Below are 20,651 nucleotides of genomic sequence, written 5' to 3' on the forward strand. Positions count from 1 at the left end.
GTAAAACACTTAAAAAAACATTTCGTAAAGCTCTGTATCTTTACATTAAACTGTATCTTACATAGGATGTATGGTTGGGTCTTACTTGTTCACCCAATTTGACAATCTCTGCCTTATAAATGGCATGTTTAGCCTATATTATTTATTTGATGACTTACTTTCTCTCATCTGTTTGTATACATCTGTTTGTATATCTTCTTTTCTTTCCATCCTGTTTAAGTTAAATGAGAATTTTTAAGTATGACATGTTATCTTTTTTACCTGTTTCTCTTTGTTTCATTTCTAATTATTGCTTTTGTATTACTTTAAGAATTCCTAATTTATCACAGTATACTTTGAATTAATATCACTTCACATATAATAAAAGGAATATAGCAGTATGGTCATTTTACCACCCTTTATTGTTCTTGTGATTCTCTTCAAATATTTTATTTCTGATGTATATAAACAAGAATATTATTTTTGTTTTACGTAGTTGTGCTATCATAACTGATTGAATTGTCAAATCACTCAAGCTAAGTAAAGAACTATGCCAGTACCAAGCTTTACTAATAATTTCAAGGATAGTCAATCCTTGACTTATGGCACAGTTCAGAGACTGTCTTACACGGCCCAGTGCATTCTTCCTCCTCATGTTGGACATGTGTTCAAATCATGTGTCAGGTTCTAAAGTGCAGTTTCAGCAAGGACAGTTAATTGATGCGATTTTCAGTCATAACTCAGAGGCTTGTATATTTTATGCAATGTTCCCTAGAAATACATTCCTCTATTTCTCCCTTCCTTTTTTTCTTCCTTCTTTCTTTACTCCTTCCTTCCCACCCCCATATTTTCTTTCTTAACAAAAGTAATCCTTACCTAGGGACATCTTCCTAAGGTCATCCGATAAGTAAGGAGTCTCCTAACAAATATCTTTAGTCTAACATGTCAAGCAATGACAAGATTATATTAAGTCACCTGATTTCTGTCATTTGCTGCTGGATGCACCCCCCCCCAATTAAAGTGAAAAAATGAAAAAAAAAATGAATAAGTAGATTGCAGACCAGATGCTTTAACTTATTCCCCAAGAGTCATTTGTCTTCTATAGAAATTAAGAGAAACAATACCTTGTGTTTGCATACATATTTACCATTAATTGCATTCTCTAAAGAGCTGAGTTTTTAATTTGTAATATTTATCTTTGACCTGCAGTACATCCTTATGCATTTTTCTTAGAAAGTATTTGTCATTCACGGAACCACAAATCTTTTATTTTTCTGAAAATGTTTTCACTGTCCTTCATTTTGAAAGGAAGATTTTGCTGGACATAGACTCCTAAATTGACGTGTTTGTTTATTGTTTCTTTTTTTTTTAATGTTTATTTATTTTTGAGACAGAGAGAGACAGAGAATGAATGGGGGAGGGTCAGAGAGAGAGGGAGACACAGAATCCGAAGCAGGCTCTGGGCTCTGAGCTGTCGGCACAGAGCCCGACGTGGGGCTCGAACTCACGGACGGACCATGAGATCATGACCTGAGCTGAAGTCGGATGCTCAGCTGACTGAGCCACCCAGGCGCCCCTTGTTTATTGTTTCTATCAGTACATTATTGATGTCTGTCCATCATCTTCTGCATCTTATCTGTTTCATTAAGAAGAGAGCTGTCATTAGTATTGTTTCTCTATAGTGGTCACCTGGGTTGCTCAGCCAGTTAAGCATCACTCTTTGGCTCAGGTCATGATCTCATGGTTCAGGAGACTGAGCTACCTGTTGCACTTTGTCAGGCTCTGTTTAGGGTTCTGTTTCTCCTTTTTTCTCTCTGTTTGACACTTCTTCACTCGTGCTCTCTCTCAAAATAAATAAACTTAAAAAATATTGTCTCCCTATAGGTTATATCTGATGTTTCCCCCCCTAGGATCACATTAAAGATTTATCTTTGTTATTGTTTATCAGAAATTTCTCTTTGATGTAGTACTGAAGCATGGGTTCTCTCTCACTGTCTAGCTATTTCTTGATCTTGCTCTCACTCATGAAAATCTTATTTATCTTTTTTTTTCCAGCTTGGGGATTGTTGATATTTTTCAGTCTGTAAGTTAAGAGTTTTTTTATCATATTTGAAAACTATTGGCCATAATCCTCTATGTATTTTTCTTCATTCTCATTCTCTTTTCCATCTGCTTCCACAATAACATGTATTTCAGAACATATGGTATTTATCTCAGAGTCACTTAGGCTGTATTTATATTTTTCTCCAAAGTATTTATGTCTGCTTCACTTTAAATAATTTCTACTGACCTATGTTTCAGTTCACTTTTTCTTTGTAACTTTATAATATTCAATCTGCTGTTAATGTTTAGTGCTAATTACTGCTGTAAATATATTCTATGGAGTCTGATATGTAGTATTTTTATGGTCATTATGTTTCTGAGAATCTGATATAACTTCTTTAACTCAAGAGTGGTTTCATTGAAGAGTTTTTAATTTCCAGGTGGAAGGGCTTTTCTGCCTTTTCTTTTTATTAGTAATTTCCAGTTTATTTGTAAATGTTTTGTTATGGAAATGTTTTTCACTCTTTTCTTTGTTATGGAAGAATTTTTTATTTAAATACCAGTTAGTTAACATACAGTGCAGTATTAGTTTCAGTGTAGAATTTAGTGATTCATCACTTATAAACAATATCCAGTGCTCATTTCAATCCCCTCCTTAATCCCCATCACCTATTTAACCCACCCCCCTCCCTACTTCCCCTCTAGTAACCATCAGTTTGTTCTCTATAGTTAAGACTCTGTTTCTTGGTTTTTCTCTCCTTTTCCCACCCCCCTCCCCCAACATGTCCATTTGTTTTGTTTCTTAAATTCCACATATGAGTGAAATCATATGGCATTTGTCTTTCTCTGTTATGGAAATTCTTGATGTTTTATTTGTTGCCTAAAATACAATCAATTGTTGTAAGTGTGCCTGGGCACTTGAGAAGAATGAGTGATCTCTATAATCAGCGTATAGAGTTGTGATGATATCAATAAGATTTATTATATATATTTTCTACCTTTTTTATTACCTTTTATTCTCCATCTGATCTGTCTTGGAGTTAGAGTGTTGTATTAAAATGTTCTATTGTTAATGTGGTTCTGTGTCTACTTACACATCCTATAGATTTTTCTCACAAAAGTAGTGGGTTATTGGGTGTGTGAATATTCATAAATGTTATAGATTCATTTTGACTTGTGGCTTTTAGTATTGAAAAGTGTTCTTTGTCACATTTCTTGTTTGTGGGCTGGTCTTCTGTTTTGTCTGAAATGAGCATTACTCGCTGCTCTGTGTTCCTGTTTTCATGTAATATTTTTGTTCTTCCTTTTATTTTTAGTCATTCCAAATTACTCAATGTGTTTTAAATATGTCTCTTACATACATCATATAGAGGATACTTGCTTTCTAAGACAAATTGAAAACAATTTCTTTTAATGGATGTGTAAGTGAATTTAATATGTTGATTTGATTCATATGTTTGATCTCAGGTCTGCTATAATATTTTATAATTATACGTATTTTAGTTTTTGCTCTGCTTTATTTTCTATGAGATATGCATTATTTCACATAAGTATATGAAGATATGAGTACATATATGAATATCTATCTGTCTATATACAGTTAAATTTTTAGATTATCTCAGACCCCTGTTTTCTTATTTAACATTTTACTATCTGGCTTATCAGTTTTTATCAGTGTCTTTTGACACCCCTTTTTTCCAATATAATGAACTTTATTTTCTATGGTCTACTCCTCTGTCTTTTTTTTTTTTTTTTTTTTTTTTTTTTTTTTTTTTTTTACTTGAGAGAGAGCAAGGGAGAGGCAGAGGGAGGGAGAGAGAATGAGAATCTTAAACAGGCTCCATGGTCAGCATGGTGGAGCCCAATGCAGGGCTCTATCCCACGACCCTGGGATCATGACCTGAGCCGCAATCAAGAGTCAGACACAACCAACTGAGCCACTCAGGCTCCCCTGTCCTTATTTTTTTAGTTATATTATTTCTAACTTTGTTACTACACATAACATTTGTGCATTAGTCTTCCTTTCTCTTTTCCACCCTTCTTTTAGTATTACATGCACATTTGATGGTATTTTTAAAAGCTCACCCTCAGTTCATTTGCTAAGGTCTTCTCAGCTGTTACTTTGGTAGATAAAGCTCTCCCTCTAGCAGATACTCAAGAAATGCTTATGGGTATGGATGTACCTCTTTCTGTCTCTCTTTCTCTTTTTACTTGTAGTCTATTTTTTTAGAGGAAAATGGATAGTCTTATAAACATGTTCATAGTTGGATTTCAAAGATTTCACCCCAATGGTGGAGTTCAACAAGTCCTCCTGTCTTTTGTATTTCCTGTAAATTGAGAATTGATAGAGAGTTGGTCAGATTCATATTCTCTTTGAAATATTGGCCTCTGCTTTATGTTCACTGGCCAACCACTAGTGATGCCATACTTGAACATGGACCTTCTGGAGTAGTTTTATGGCAATTTGTATTTAAAAAATATAATTATTCATTGAGTAATGCATGAATTAATAAATATGACATGTCTGTGATATTATGAGTATTATTGAGTATTGTGCTCTAGGCTCTGTTCTTCTATTTAATTTAGTATGAACTTGGGGACAGAGACATTAAATAGGTGACCTTAGGTGATGTGACTGATAGAAAAGAACTCAGAGTGTAAACCCAGATGGCTTTGTGCTTAAGACCAAATATTGAATCACGAGGCTCTACTGCTTTTCACATTTCACAGGCATTGATACGTTATTCATATCACACTTTGTAGGCTTCATATTCTATCAACTGTTTACCCAATTCACAGTATATAAAATATAGAACAATAGAGAAAATGTATGCATCAGATAAGAAGGATTTTTTTTTATTTTCTAAAGCTAAGATATTAGCACCTGCCTCCCTCCAAAATGAGAGCCATGTCCCCCAACTTAACACCAAGTGCATGAAGAAAATGCCACAATGTATACCTTCTGGAAGGGTACTAGGGTTAGTGGATGAGGGTGAGGATACAAGTTGGACTTTAGGTAGGGGATCACAAATTTGAAGCCAAGTCTTAAGAGAAAAACATATTTAATTTATACCTTTGTAGGTCAAGAAATTGCCTATCCTTGAATCAAGGTAGAAATACGGATGTTATGCAAGAATAAATAAGGAAAGGTTTCTTTGAGGTCTAGAAATTAGTAATATATAAATGAGAATGTAGGTTTCAATAATATGACTGGAGAATGAGGCAGGATCCATTTTCCTTTTACAAAGCTCTGTTGATTGAAAGACCTGGATATACATAAAGTCAGAGGAGAAAGTTACCCAGGGATTCTCACAGAGAAACTCATGAGAAATGGCAGACCCAAAAGCAGTTTGCATGCAACAGACATTTCTATGTTTGCACATGGTCAGTTCAGATCATTGTGAATCTACTACCCATTTAGTGGCTACAGAAGAGGTGATTTCTTTTGATACCTAGAAAAGTGGCATGTTATGAAAACTGGCTCATGTCAGTCTGATATTAATTTTATAAGATCAAATAAATGTTTTTAGAGATTTGTAATAAGTGACATTAATTCCTATGAGCACCCTACCCATTGATGAAGGCTGTCTTATTTAGTCTCTTTACAAGGAAGTGATCCAGAGTCTTCTAGGATACAGGATTGAGAGGTTCTACTTATTAGATCACAGGCGTTCAATGTTGGGCTTTGAGTTATATATTTAACACACCAAGTGAATGTATGAGAATTCTTTTTTGTTTGTTTGTTTTCATTACAACCCCCAAAATGAAAACCAAAACCAAACATTCTTCCTGAATTCAGCCAGTGTTTAAAAATATCCTGAAAGTGATTTGGGTTCCTATTTTGGATAAGTCATTTAAAAAGAAAAAAAAATGGCCAGACAAGAGCATATCTGAGCTCCAAAAAGGTTGAGTTTTCATCTTGGAAAGGAGGCAATTTTCTTTGATGCTTTTAGGTATTTCTTTTCTGAAACTAATATGCATATTAAAGTGAGAAGAGGAAAGGAAATGTGTCCTTGTTCCTGATAAAATTTGACGTAAATTGGTGGGCCTTCTAAAAATTTATTGTCCATATCTACCAAGAGTTCTGTTGAGTCACACTAAAAAAGTCGACAACCATAGAATAAAAGAACTGTATTCTGGGGTATTACTTGCTGCTTATTTTTTTCTGTCTCTTGAAGAAGCCATGATAAGAAATTCTTTCTATTCTTCCCTTGTGGAACAAATTATTATCTTTTCACAGCAAATAAGTGGAAATTGAACTGAGGATCCGGGGGATCTAACAAAATTCTCAGTCTTGTGGCATAGCAGAAGTGGTTTCAAATTTAATCTATACAGCTCTAAAAATACAAGATCTTGAGATTTTATGATCACATGACAAAAGAATAATAAATAATGACCAGTTACTGAAAGGGATAAAGAATGGATAAAACATGAAAATACCAAAACAAATGTTAGTTAACTTAAACTATAATGCTGCTGTCTCTGGCATAGTCAAAAATGCAACAAAAATTTTAAAACCACTAAAAATGGAAAAACGTTTCAGAAATATTTTTTAGCAGTAAATTGTTCTGTTTTTTTTTACTACCATTTCATTCCATTACTGTTCAATCATTCAACTTTGTGATTTGAATCTTATATACTGCTTATTCAAACAAGGTCTTGAAGTTCCTCAATTTTGAATTTCAGTTAAATTATACTTAATTATGATTGCATTTTGGCTGCTAAGAAGACAGCAGATACACATGTGACACACAAACAGGTTCCAATTATGAAATTCATATATTTCTTGGCTAGTGAGAGAGTTTTTATCTGTAGGTGCTGTTGTTGAAATTAAATCCAGTTTTAGGCCTTCCTCAGTGCTTCTGTTATAAGTGTTCATACGTGTTCTCTCCTGTTTAAGTCTACAGTGTCCAGCTCTATTATTGATATAAAAATGCTACAATTCATGGATATTGATCACAGTTCTTTTAATTTTATATTTTTATTTTTGAGCTACTTTCAAATTTCATTCACCTTTTATTGGTTAGATATTCTTAAAGCTTAACAGGCTTTTCTCCTTGTAGGTTTACACATGTGAAGTCTTGATGGGCTTCATGCCTAGAACATAGGAGCCTGCCAGTAAATACTGGCTTACATTTTATCTGAAGTCTGTGATGAACGAAAAGTCTTGCAACCAATTTGGTGTTGGATTTCATCCTGTATATTTGTTTTCGTTAGATCAGGTCTTCTGGCTCTCCAAAGTGTCTAATTTTGTGTCATTAAAGGAATTGTTTGATATAGTAATGTGTACCTACCATTAGCATGGTGGAAATAATCTAATTTACTCTTTTTGTATTAAAGTAAAAATGCAACTGCCACTTAACATGCATATCACATTCTGAAAATTGCTTTCTCTATCTATATACCATATTATCTCATTTCAGCTTCAAAGAATGCTGTGAAGCAAGAAGGGTAGCTATTGTTAACCATTTTTTACCTCATTTTATTGTAAGAATATTGAAACTTAGAGATGTAAATTGATTTGTTCAAGGTCAGTCAGCCAAGAAGCAGCAGAGATAAAACTCCAGCTCAAGAGTTTTAGCCTCTGGCCTGGTGCTCTTTTTACTACAACATGCATCACCTGGATCACCAGCACTATGATCTTAAAAAAAAAAAAAAACCTGGTCTCTGTTAAATCCACCTTCTGCCCATCTTACTCTGGCTTATATTTCTACAATTGAGAAATATGAAGAATTAAAAAATATGATGATTGATACCAGCATAAGTTCATAGACTGGGATTTTGGCATTTCTGAATAAATCAAAGCTCTTTGTCAGGAGATAAGAAAATCATTTAAGGCAAAAAAAAAAAAAAAGAAAGAAAAGAAACAAACAAACAAACAAACAAACAAACCCAAACCTGTTTGCTTCAAGCTTCTCAGGGAAAAGAGAACAAACAAATTAAACACACAGTATCATAATGCAAATTACCCTTTGATAACAATCCACATGCTTTTTATGAACACTTACTCTTTGCCATGTAATTTGGAAGGTAGGCCTGGAAGTAACATTAGAGGTCAAATAAATTAATTAAAAATTATACATGGTGAGGCAATTTCTAAATTCTAATTAATACTAACTATGACTGTTTAAAATATATTAATGACAGCATTACCTGGAAATAACTGCAGATAAACTAGAAAACTGTATGAGAGATTGAGAGAGAGAGAGAGATTGAGAGAGAGCGAGAGAGAGCGAGAGAAGAGGCTTAAATTAAGAAATCAAGGGAAAGTTATACTTGCAACTGGCACCAGTTGGATCACTGGAATGATCCTTTAAGATTGCTCATTCTAATGTTCTCAATGAAGAATGTACTCATATGAATGTACTCATAATGAAGCCAAAGACCACAGAAGGAAAGGACAACAAAGAGAAATTGAAGACATGCCATGGGCAGAAATAGGACTGGAATTCAAATCTTCTGATTTCTGTTCCTTTTCTTTTTCTGTGCTGCCCCTAGATGCCATTCCTTCAGAGAATCCTCCAAAATCATTAGAACAAATAATACTGCCAACCTATGGCATTCAATGGGTGAATTAATTGATTAACTCAGAAATAATTTATTGTGGAAATGAATGAAGAGTACATAAATGAGAAGCAAAAGCTATTTATTCAGAGCTTACTATAGCAAAGAAGTCAGTCACCATCTCACATTTTAGCAGAGACTCAAAATTAGAGGAAGGAGAAAGCTTTGTAGTGGAAAAAAAGGAAGATTTTAGGTATGGATGGAGATTATTAACATGGGGAAGCCAAAGGCAGGCTATTTAGAAGTAGGGCATTCTATGTGATTAGTTAGGAGTGTACATTTGCCTTTCTCCAGTTGGTTCTAAATTAGAAATGGGACAAATATTAGGAAAGCTGTCAGTTATTAATCAAGTCCCGGACATTTGGGGCTGATTGATGTACTTATGGGTTATTGTTTGGCTTCATGAACTGGTTGCTGCAGATAGTAGTCTAATTTCCTAGCATTTATTACTGTAGATAGTAGGTTGGCATCCTGGGCTGATTCCTGCAGTTTATGCACAAAGTTCTGTTTTTTATGTTAAGTGTTTTTATGTTAAGTCTTTTAGTCCTCCCTTTTTATCTATTTCTTGGAAGAGTTTGGCCACTATAGGGAGAGCTGGAGATATATCTTTACATCTTAGAGGTTACTCAGTCATCTTTATAGTCAACTATATTAGAAGATCTTCTTGACCCTTTTCTAGCTATCACAACATCATGATGATCATCTAATGAGAGAGTAACTATGTGGTAACATTTGAGACATTGGATAGAATTCCACAGACCAGTATTATGACTCTATGACAGAAAGAAGAGCAATGAATAGTCTCTGTAAGGTTCTTCAAATGCCATTCGCCCAACCCAGATCAAAAGAACAAATCTCATAGGCTGTGAGGATTAGCTTTGTAAAGCCAAGTAGCTTTTCCTTAAGCCTTTCTCATCTTGCCTGTCTAATTGATCCAAGTACAACAGAAGTATTAGCAAAGGCACAGACACCACCTTGAATAGTCAACAAGAAACATAGAGGAATGTGATGGTTCATTACTACTTGTGCCTGTGAGTTGAGATTGATCTATATTCCATTCATGTCAGAATTGGTGTCATTAATATCTACTGCCAGAGTTAGTGATAGGTATTTTAAACTTTTTCTGTTTGTATGATTCTTCCCAATGCAAATACTGCTCTGATTGTTTGCATAAACAATGTCAGTAATTCCTCTTGGTAGTGTCTGTGAATAACGAAGAGTAGCCTCATTTTGCAGCTCATGTATAAATTTGACTTTCCAGTGTTTGTGGTTTATAGAATTAGAATTAAGATCTTTTCTATGAACAAGTCACAGAATATTGTTATTAAAATATATGACATGGGGCACCTAGGTGGCTCAGTCAGTTAAGTGTCTGACTCTTAATTTCAGCTCAGGTCATGATCTCACAGTTCATTGGATCATGCCCTGCATTGGACTTTGCACTGACAATGTGGAGCCTGCTTAGAATTCTTTCTCTCTGCCTCTCCTCCACTGGTGCTCTGTTCTCCCTCTCTTTCTCTTTTTCTCTCTCTCAGAATAAATAAATAAATATTAAAAAAAAACACATATGACGTGTTAGTCTGAGGTAAACATGACCAGACATCTGGGCACAAAATAAGTTATATCCAGTAGGGGTTGATGGAGAGCCAGAAAAAAAAAAAAAAAAAAAAAAAAAAAAGAAAGAAAAAAAAAGTTGTTGACAACACAGGATAAGACCCTTGGTTAGCTGGGTTACGTAGTTGGTTCCCTATCAGACTCTTCCAGGCAGTATTTGGCCCATCCTGCTGTGAAGGTTGTTGAATTCAAATTTAGAATTATCTAGAGTCTGATTAATAGATTGTAAAAATTGGTTCTTTTCCTAGGAGAGAGAGACAATTCTTTGTCATAAGTTGATTTACTTGAGATCAATCATCCATGTAGGTAAAAATGGAAATACCATCAACTATGACTCACTGCGATCTCATTTGATGAAACTGAAATTGTCCAGTTTTCTATCATATGGATCTGGTGAAAAATGTCATATCCAAAAGTTGGTAAGATTGAGAACTGTAGGTACTTTTGGAATAATTTAATGATGGTATTAGAATAAGTATGTTCTGACCTAATGGTTACTGTAAGAAGGGAATAAAAAATAAAAAGAGCAATTGTGGATGAACAACAACAAGGCATCTGTAGAGAATGAGAAGAATGATTGTAAGCAAACATATTTTAATTTTTAAAAATAATTTAATGTTTGAGAGAGAGAACGAGAGAGAGAGAGAGCGAGAGAGACAGCCTGAGCAGGGGAAGGGGCAGAGACAGAGGGAGACCCAGAATCTGAAGCAGGCTCCAGGCTCTGAGCTGTCAGCACAGAGCCCAACATGGGGATCGAACCCATAAACTGTGAGATTCTGAGCAAAAGTCAGACACTTAACTGACTGAGATACCCAGGCACCCCCATATTTTAATTTTTTTTTTTTAATTTTTTTTTCAACGTTTATTTATTTTTGGGACAGAGAGAGACAGAGCATGAACGGGGGAGGGGCAGAGAGAGAGGGAGACACAGAATGGGAAACAGGCTCCAGGCTCTGAGCCATCAGCCCAGAGCCTGACGCGGGGCTCGAACTCACGGACCGCGAGATCGTGACCTGGCTGAAGTCGGACGCTTAACCGACTGCGCCACCCAGGCGCCCCTAATTTTTTTTAAAAAAGGAAATAAAGGGGCACTTGGGTGGCTCAGTGGTTAAGCATCCAACTTCAGTTCAGGTCATGATCTCATGGTCCTTGGGTTTGAGCCCTGCATCAGACTCTGTGCTAACAACTCAGGGCCAGGAGCCTACTTTGGATTCTGTGTCTCCCTCTCTCTCAGCCCTTCCCCTGTTTGCACTCTCTCTCTCTCTCTCTCTCTCTCTCTCTCTCTCTCTCTCTCTCTCTCTCTCCTCTGTCTTTCTCTCAAAATAAATAAACATTAAAAAAATTAAAAAGGGAAATAGGTAGGGATGTTGGTCTGATGTCATGGATGGAAGCCATCTACTGTTCATTATCATCTGCTTTTTCCAAAGGTCTTGGGTCAGCTGTATGCTTTTGGAGATCATATGTTTCTGGAGAATTTCTGAGAATCTTCAGTTTGGGGTTCCCTAGTGGGGTGGCTTTTTGATTGTGTGGAATTCTGAATTTCTTCTTTGTTGTGAAATAAGAATACAAGGATTGAGTCTCTGAAGTTTCTCTGCAGTGTTAGTTATTAACAATACCTGATATTTATCCCTTCCAATGAATTTCAGAACAGTTTATTTTTTATCTGATGTCTTTTCCAGTAGACAAAATCTTTTGATGGAAGATCATGAAGAGACTGTTATGAGGATATTTGGGAAGGTGGTCTTAACTTCTTAGTGATAGGAATGGATATAGAACATGAATCCCTTGCAATATTTTGCTATGTCTGCATAAAGTAAGTCAAGGTCTAAGATCAGAGGTGATATCCCAAGATACAGAGGCCTTCCTGTTACCAATTCATAGTGGAAGCAGGCCTTTCCTGTATTTACAAAGGAGTGGACTATATGGCCATAAGAGCTAGCCTGGAGTACCTTTGGCCAAAGGAGCTCAAGGGTTTCTGAAACTTTTGCTAATTTTAATTAAGATGCTATTGGTCTTTACATTATTTCCAGAATATTATGAATGTAAGGCCAATGCAGTTTATGACTAAGGGGTAATGCCTTACAAAGTCCCTTTATAATGGTTCCCATAAAGTGTGAGCCTCAATACTTGATATCAAAGTTGGGATGCCCCAGGTTGCAAACAAAAATTAAGCAGCTAAAAGTGATTGCAGGAACTGTAGCCCTTTCTCAAGGAAGTTGCCTCACCTCATCCTGAAAATATATATGTTAACTAAACCATATTCAAATCCAATGTGGAGTAGATGTTGGATAGATAAATGTTTTAGATAAATGTTGTTTTTTTTTTTTTTCAACGTTTATTTATTTTTGGGACAGAGAGAGACAGAGCATGAACGGGGGAGGGGCAGAGAGAGAGGGAGACACAGAATCAGAAGCAGGCTCCAGGCTCCGAGCCATCAGCCCAGAGCCCGACGCGGGGCTCGAACTCACGGACCGCGAGATCGTGACCTGGCTGAAGTCGGACGCTCAACCGACTGCGCCACCCAGGCGCCCCGATAAATGTTGTTTTAAGAGGAAACTAATCTCCAATACAGGCCTTTCATGTATTAAAAAGAAGACAGTGATAATATAATGTGAATAGTAGAGAACTATTCCAATGACCACTATTTGTTGTGGCAAATTGGCAGCCGCTGATAATTATGAGAGTATCTTACTGCGGTTATGGGACAAGATCTAAGTTTACAATAAGTCATATTATAGTATATTATATATGTTGTTGTATTTCTAACTTGTATGCTTCCTTTTCTCCCCCTCTCCCTTCTCCCCCCCTCCCGTCCCTCCCGCCCCTCCCGCCCCTCCCGCCTCTCCCGCCTGAATCCTGTTCATCCATCCCTTCTTATGGACTAGATTCACCCTTGGGTTGAGATATAACATAAAGGCTAGTACCATAACATATTTTAATTCTGCAAGAGTACACAGTTCTGTTTGAAAGAAAACTTAAAGCACACTGAAATATTTCCTAGCTCCATAAAGAGTAGGTAAAATACCTCACCTGAGAGTGCTTCCCACTAGGTTCCTAGTGAAGGAATATCTTTACTAATCTTTGAGAAAGATGAGGAGTTAAAGTAAATACACCCATGATATGCCCAACATATTGTCCAGCAATTGCGTTTCTCCATAAAAAAATTGAAATTGATCAGACAGACTAAAAAGAAAAATAAGTTGCAAACCAAACCAAAATGAAAGAACCCATTATGAAACTAATCTGAAATAAGAGAAACCTCTCCCTGATTGTGTTGGTTATAGCTGTATGTACAAGTAGTCTAACATTTAGATATTTGAGAATATGATAATGTTTTTCCATCAGAATATTCCACATAAAAACAAAATTTAAAATTAATGTTAAAAATACATGGTCTTACTAGTTATTATAATAAGTTAGAATATTCCTCAATAACTGCATTTATGGATCCATACGGAGCCATAAATCTCATCCAGGCTTCAACAATGATTACAATTTGGTGCCACTGGATGCAAAGGGAAGTTGACCCAGTACTGAGGTGTACACTGTACCATATTTTCTTTTTTTTAATTTTTTAAATATTTTATTTATTTTTGAGAGAGAGAGAGAGAGAGAGAGAGCAAGAGAGACAGTGTAAGCGGGGGATAGGCAGAGAGAGGGAGACACAGAATTGGAAGCAGGCTTCAGGCTCTGAGCTGTCAGCACAGAGCCCAACACAGGGCTCGAACTCAGGGACCACGAGGTCATGACCTGAGCTAAAGTCCAAAGCTTAACGGATTGAGCCACCTAGGTGCCCCTGTACCACATTTTCATAAATAACAGCCAAAAACCATCTCTACTATGAAATCTTTCTTAACTTCCCTCCTCTGTTACTAATGCTGAGTTTATGCTGCTTTTGTGAATGTTTATTTACTATGTTTATATTTATTTATTTATTTCATTATCTGCTAAAAATTCCATTGTCTGTAGGTGAGTACAATTTTATTTATTTCTGAACCTAATATTGCTACTATATTTGAGATATGTTAAGCAATCAGAATCCAATGAGGGGGTTTTCCTACCACAATTACAATCTTCAATCACAGTTTCATGTTATAGTTTCATACAGTGAAACACTTCCATTAGTTCATTTGATATTCAGAGCTGTTGCATGAGGTAGATCAAAGTTCATTTGTCCTATTTAATATGTTAGAAGACAGAACCAAGAGTTAAGTTGCCTCCTCAAGTTATCATTACAAATAAGTGGGTTTCTAAGCCAAGATAAATATGTGATTCCTAATACAGTGGGCTCTTTCTACCACTTTACTGTGCATAAAATGGGCAGCACAAAATTAAGACTGTTGTTTATCTTACTGTCTTAGACAGTAAATAATGCTGAACTATCAGTTCAGCATTGAGTCTACTAAGAGTAAATACTAACCTAAGTCTTTTTTCCTTATGAGTTTATGGTGTTTGTGATATTATCACAGATGTTTGCCCCCTATAATTATATAATCCTTAATAATGCACTTGAATGTACTATTACCATGAACCATATGCATCTCTGAGGGAGGAGGCCATCTAATCTCCACATCATCTCATCGAACGAGTAGAGGTAGAAAACTAAGAATATGCCTTCCTGCAACAGGGCCCTCAAGAGAGAAGAGTATGCATTTGTCACCAAGCTAATTGAGGGTACCACATCTTAGGACCTGACATTTTTGTTTCATATTCTGCCATGGAATAAAAACTTAACATTTTTTTCAGTGTTTTGTTTTAGGATCCAAAATATGTTTTGTCATATATTTTCTCTGCTTAAAATTCTCTGGTCTTTATCTTCCCAGCATATAGCATCCTCTTATTATCTTGTCCTAATTTTCCCACCTGGTTTCATACCTCAAATTTCTTCCACCCACAAGTTCCAATATTCATTGGGGATAGTCCATTTACTCTCCTTATGACTTTCCAATCCCACTCATCTCCAGTATATTCATTCATCTTTTCCTTTGTGTAGATGATCTATTTCATATGGAATTTCTCCTTTCCCAATTCTCTGAACAGTAAGCTGCTACAGTTTTGCTCAGTGGTCACTTGGGATACTTCACAATCCCCCCAGATAGCTAAAATTTCCTCTTAGTATTCCCTGAATCCTACCTCAGTAAGACTAAAACCTTGGGGGACAAATTTATGTCTTTTGCCTTTTTCTCTCAAGGAACTTAAATATGGCCTGAAATTAGAAAACATGAATATATATTTCTTCATTAATCAGTTCAATGCCCCAGTTCCCAATAGACAGCAATGGAGCCACTTAAAGTGAAAGGGCTGTCATGCATGGCTGACATACTGTGTGGCACAAAGTTTAGGACATGGGCTTTAGGGCCACATTCCCTAAGTTTAAATTCTGGCTCCACTGCAACCTGATGTGTTTTGAGTTAATTATCTCTTCATGCCTCAGTTTCCTCACTTATAAATTATATACTAGCAATACCAGTTGGTTAGGGTAATTGTAAAAATAAAATTAATTAATACATCACAAAAGTTTAACATGTATTTGGTATTGTGGCCGATATTTTTTAACGGATGAATGCATAAAAATATAAATGAGAATACTCTTCTATTTTTCTGGAAAATATCTCACCCCTGTCAAATCATTCTGCTTGGGAAACCCCTCACTCATTCATCAAGGCTCAAATCAAATATGCTCTGGTATTTCAAAGCATTATCTATTTTCTTTGATGTTCAGTGCTGTGGCTGCTAAGCAGATTTGGCTATTTAAATTTAAATTAATCAAAATTAAACTTAAGTAACACTCTAGTTCTTCAGCCATGCTAGCCACATTTCAAGTAGCTCATAGCCACATGAAGATAGTGGCTATCATACTGTATAGGACTAATTATAGGACATTTCCATCATTACAGAAAGCTATATTCAACAGTGTTTTATCTAAGACAGACTAGAAAATTGTTTCAGTAATTTAATAAGACTCTGCAATATCATATATTATTTTCATTGTATATATATACAAATTGCATGTATATTTATAGACATAAATGTGTTTAGAGAATATATACATATCCTTTACATATACATAAACATGTTTTACATATATATATTATATATATAATATGTATATATTACACATATCTATGTAACTGATATACCTATATCTGTATTCTTTATAGTAGGTTTTATATTCTTCATGGTAAGCAAAGTATCTTGTTAATTTTGTATAAAGTATCTTATTAGTTTTATCTCAATATCCAGTAGGGTTTATCATGCATACAGAAAACATCTCAAAATAATTGTGAAGTAACTAAATGAGTTGGGTCAATGAATAATCAATATTTTAAACTAAAATAACAAGGTTTTCTTTGGATTCCTAATAATATATACATAAGCCAATGAATAAAAAAATGCATAATATGATAGGAGCAGTTGATACCATGACATGACATTGGAGTGTTACTTTATTGACATATCCTGAAGAGTATATAAAAAGTTTTAAACTTTTTCTCGGGTATTATCTCAGTGGCATACTAAATACTGTATTGGATCTTAATGATTTACATACAGCTGAGTAGAACTCATCTCATAGAACAATCTCTTCCTATATGATTCGTTTCTTGCCACTATAATTCCTTTTAAAGCTTGTGACTGTATGTTCCATATTCATAGACCCTGAGAGAGTCTAAGGTAGTCTTAATGTTTGGATAGTGGCATCTCGATACTTGATCTACCCTGAAGTAGCTAATCAGTCAGTGAAATGCTGGCTCACAAGGGAGAACCAGAAAGGGATTAATTTTTGCAGACAGACCTAGTATGTATGGCAGGATACAATTATAGGGGGAAGTGTCAATGAACATTTGAGAGCCTTTATTAAGCATGTAACTTTCCTCTCTGCATAGAAACAAAGGCATTCTACCTAAGCCAGTCATTTGATAGCCTCTCACAGCCTATGTCTCCAAAGACCCAAGCTATTTGCAGGACAGTATTTCCCCCCTTTTAAAAAAATGGCTCAATTTCAAAGAGATAAAAGCAGTAATTCACTTAGCAAGTTATAAGTACACATCAACTACTAATAATTATTTAAGGAGGAATTATCTTGGAAAAAGTAAACACAGTTGAAAAATATGATATCTTTGAACATCATTTAGAATAGAAGCACATTGAAAAGGATGGGTCTGCTAAACACATCTCTTCAGTGTATGGTTACATATGTTCAGATAATATGCTATACTCCAGTTTCCAAAATCTAAATTTCTAAAACAGAACACTTTAGTGTGTGTGTGTGTGTGTGTGTGTGTGTGTGTGTGTGTGTGTTAGGTTTCAAACATCATTTGTAATTGTGGATGTATAGAAATTACATTCAAGTGTAACTGGTAAACCCAAAAGCATATTTGTATTTCATGCACTGAGGTATGTTCAAATCATACTCTAAATGGTACTAATATTAATCTTTTTCAATTTCCTTAACCTCTCTATCTCCTCTTTGTTGAAAATATATCTATCAAAATCCTTCACCAGGAATTGGGGGGGAGGGCGGGTGCAGTCAGGGAGTGCTGTTAAAAATTTTATGTTCCAGGAGCTCCTGGGTGGCTCGGTCAGTTGAGCGTCCAACACTCGATTCCGGCTTAGGTGTTGATCCCAAGGTCGTGAGATCAGGTCCCACATAGGACTCCATGCTGAGTGTGCAGCCTGCTTGAGATTCTCTCTCTCTCTCTCTCTCTCTCTGTCTCCCTCCCTCCCTCCGTCCCTCCCGCCCTTCCTCCCTCCCTCTGCCCCTCTCCCCGACTCATGTACTCTTTCTCTAACTCAAATAAAATAAATAAATTAATCAAATTATGTTCTAATTATAATCCCTTCAAAGAATATTGAAAGAATAGAATTCTGTTTTAGAGTAATCTAGATATTATTTAATCATTTATTTTAGAGGTCGAAAATCATCAATGCAGCATTTATCAGACTCAGACTTGAGAATCAGAATACAATGGAAAATCTCTGTTTACAAAATAAATACGTGCATTTGCTGTGGGTCAAAGCTTCTTTCTTTTGAGCATACAGATGGTGTATCAGTATAAGCCAATTAGCAAGTGGGAAGTGATTCATATTGAACTTCCTCCTTTTATCATATGATGGTCTGAAATGAATCTTTCCTTTAACTCATCCATGTATAAATGCCCCTTTTCCATAGACCAACATTATTCAAGTACCTCAAGCTGTAATATGGACTGTTTTGGTATCTACCAGGCAGCCTTTTTTTTTTTTCTGGTAGGTCCTTACTACCTGGACTTAGTTCCTATCTTCTTATGTCAAATAATAGTAACATGTATGTATCTGGCAAACAATCATATTGGGGCCTGTTCTTTGATTTTACTTTGTATTGACATGATTCAATGCATCTCAGTGCATTAATTTATTATTCAAATTTCTCTGAGAATACAATTAATACCAACAGGTAAAAGCAAGGCAATGACTCATGCAGATTTTAAGAGGCTTCAAATATAAAATAAAATGAATAAATCTCCAGATTAGAGAAGTAAGATAATAAGAAATATTTTAGGGCAAAGAAAAAGAGCTTGTGAAAGAGTGTACTAGTTAAACTATATAACTCTTAATTATCATAATCTACCTACACTTTCTAGAACTTAGTTTTGTTCTGAAGTCACTTCTGATTAATGGAGTGTTAACCTAGAAATCTTATTTTTGTCTGGTTTCTGGTTACCTTAGAGATTATTTTTCTCTCTTGCCATTACCATAGAGACTGAGATAGGCAGCAGCTGTTCTAACAACATGCCATGTGAGGTAGCATTTCATATGCTTGGGTTCTAGGGAACAGGGGACTAGATGAAGCTCTTCTCTTTCATTCCTTATCCCATTTTCAAACTTGGCAAAACCCAAACCAGACTCTAGGGACACAGGGAGACAAATACCTTTGGACTGGTCTCTTTCCAAATTTTTGGGAAGGTCTGTTGGGAGGGAAGCTAAACATAATTTGACTTTGGGATCTGTTAGTTCCTACTCCTTAAGCACCACAGGCTTTACCAATTATGAAGGGGAAAACCCCTCCACAAAACATATACTTAGGCAAAAAATAAATGGATGAAACCTTTTTTCCCCTCCCTATACTTCAACTGTCCCTTATAAATTTGTATCTATTACTGTTTTTGAGACTCTAATTGGTATATTTGCATATTGACAGTTTAACTCAGTATTACAGTTTCCTTGTAACAGAAGGTTACTTGTTCTATTTTCATTGATCTAATTAGAAAATTTACATATTGACAAACCTTAGAAGACTCCACCTGGAACGTTTCCTTTGCATTTATTTGAATATCATTCTAAACCTCCAGGCTTGTCCTTTTGATGGGATTTTGGGATGATGGTGGGGTGGTCTGGAGCCCACTGCCAAGAAAGAATTCTTGAAGATGTCTTTGGTGTCAAATTTAGGTGATTTTATTAAAGCACCGGGACAGTCTTGTTGGCAGAAATTGCTGCACTAGGGTTTTGATAGGAAACTCATTATATACCCTCAGGTTGGGAAGGGGTTAGGGGTAAATTCTCTAAGGTATTTTGGAAGCAAGTTTTCCAGGACCATGAGAGGCTAGGTATTATGTTAGGAAAACAAGCCATTTATGACTGTTTAGTAAAACCTCAGTCATGGGACCTTTTAGATGTATATCAGAGGGCCATAAGCTTGGAGTATGACTGCCAGCATATATCTTGGGGGAGTTCAGATAAAGGAAGTTTCCAAAGAAATGTTTATATGTTAAAGTAGACTTACAGGATCCTGGAGGGTCTGGATAATGTTAAGCCAAGATTCCCTCTTGCCCCTAGCAAAGTGTGTTCAAGGAGGCAGCTGAGCTCCTAGAGAAAGGTTACCCTGCCTGTTTCAAGGACTTGTCAATGGGCTGTAGGCAGTAAGGGAATTTAATTTTTCATTTTCTTTAGTTTCCCACATCACCATGGCAAGCACTTAAAGCCCCATACTTCTTGATGAGGGTGATATTAGGGCTCCAGGAAACAGAGTCTATAGGTTTCTGGAGATTAGGCTATAGATAAGATTGCCTTTTTCTTGCAGTTTACTAAATTATCTGTAAACTGAAGGAGACTCCTCTCCTGCATGAGTATGATCTCTGTCAGTCAACCATTTGCTTCCTTTCCTTTCCCCTTGTTCTTGGTAGCCAGGTGTGTCTGAGGAATATCACATATATCCCACCTGGGAGGGGGTGCTGTTAGCCTGTACTTTGCCCTCAGCTTGACCCACATTCCCTCCTTCCTTTTGCATATGAGCTAGTTTTGGAATAGTTAGCAGTCCCTGGCACTCTCTGGAGGTCTTTCAAGTCCTCTGTTTCCAGGGATTCGGTACTTGATTTATCTCTCTTTGTGAGTAGTCTGTCATGTATAATATAGTGCTGATGTTTGGTTTGTTTAATGAACTGGTGCACAATTGATGCTGCTTTCACAAACCACTT

This window comes from Lynx canadensis, chromosome A3 (genome assembly GCF_007474595.2).
Source record: "Lynx canadensis isolate LIC74 chromosome A3, mLynCan4.pri.v2, whole genome shotgun sequence".
NCBI classification, from domain to species: Eukaryota; Metazoa; Chordata; class Mammalia; order Carnivora; family Felidae; genus Lynx; species Lynx canadensis.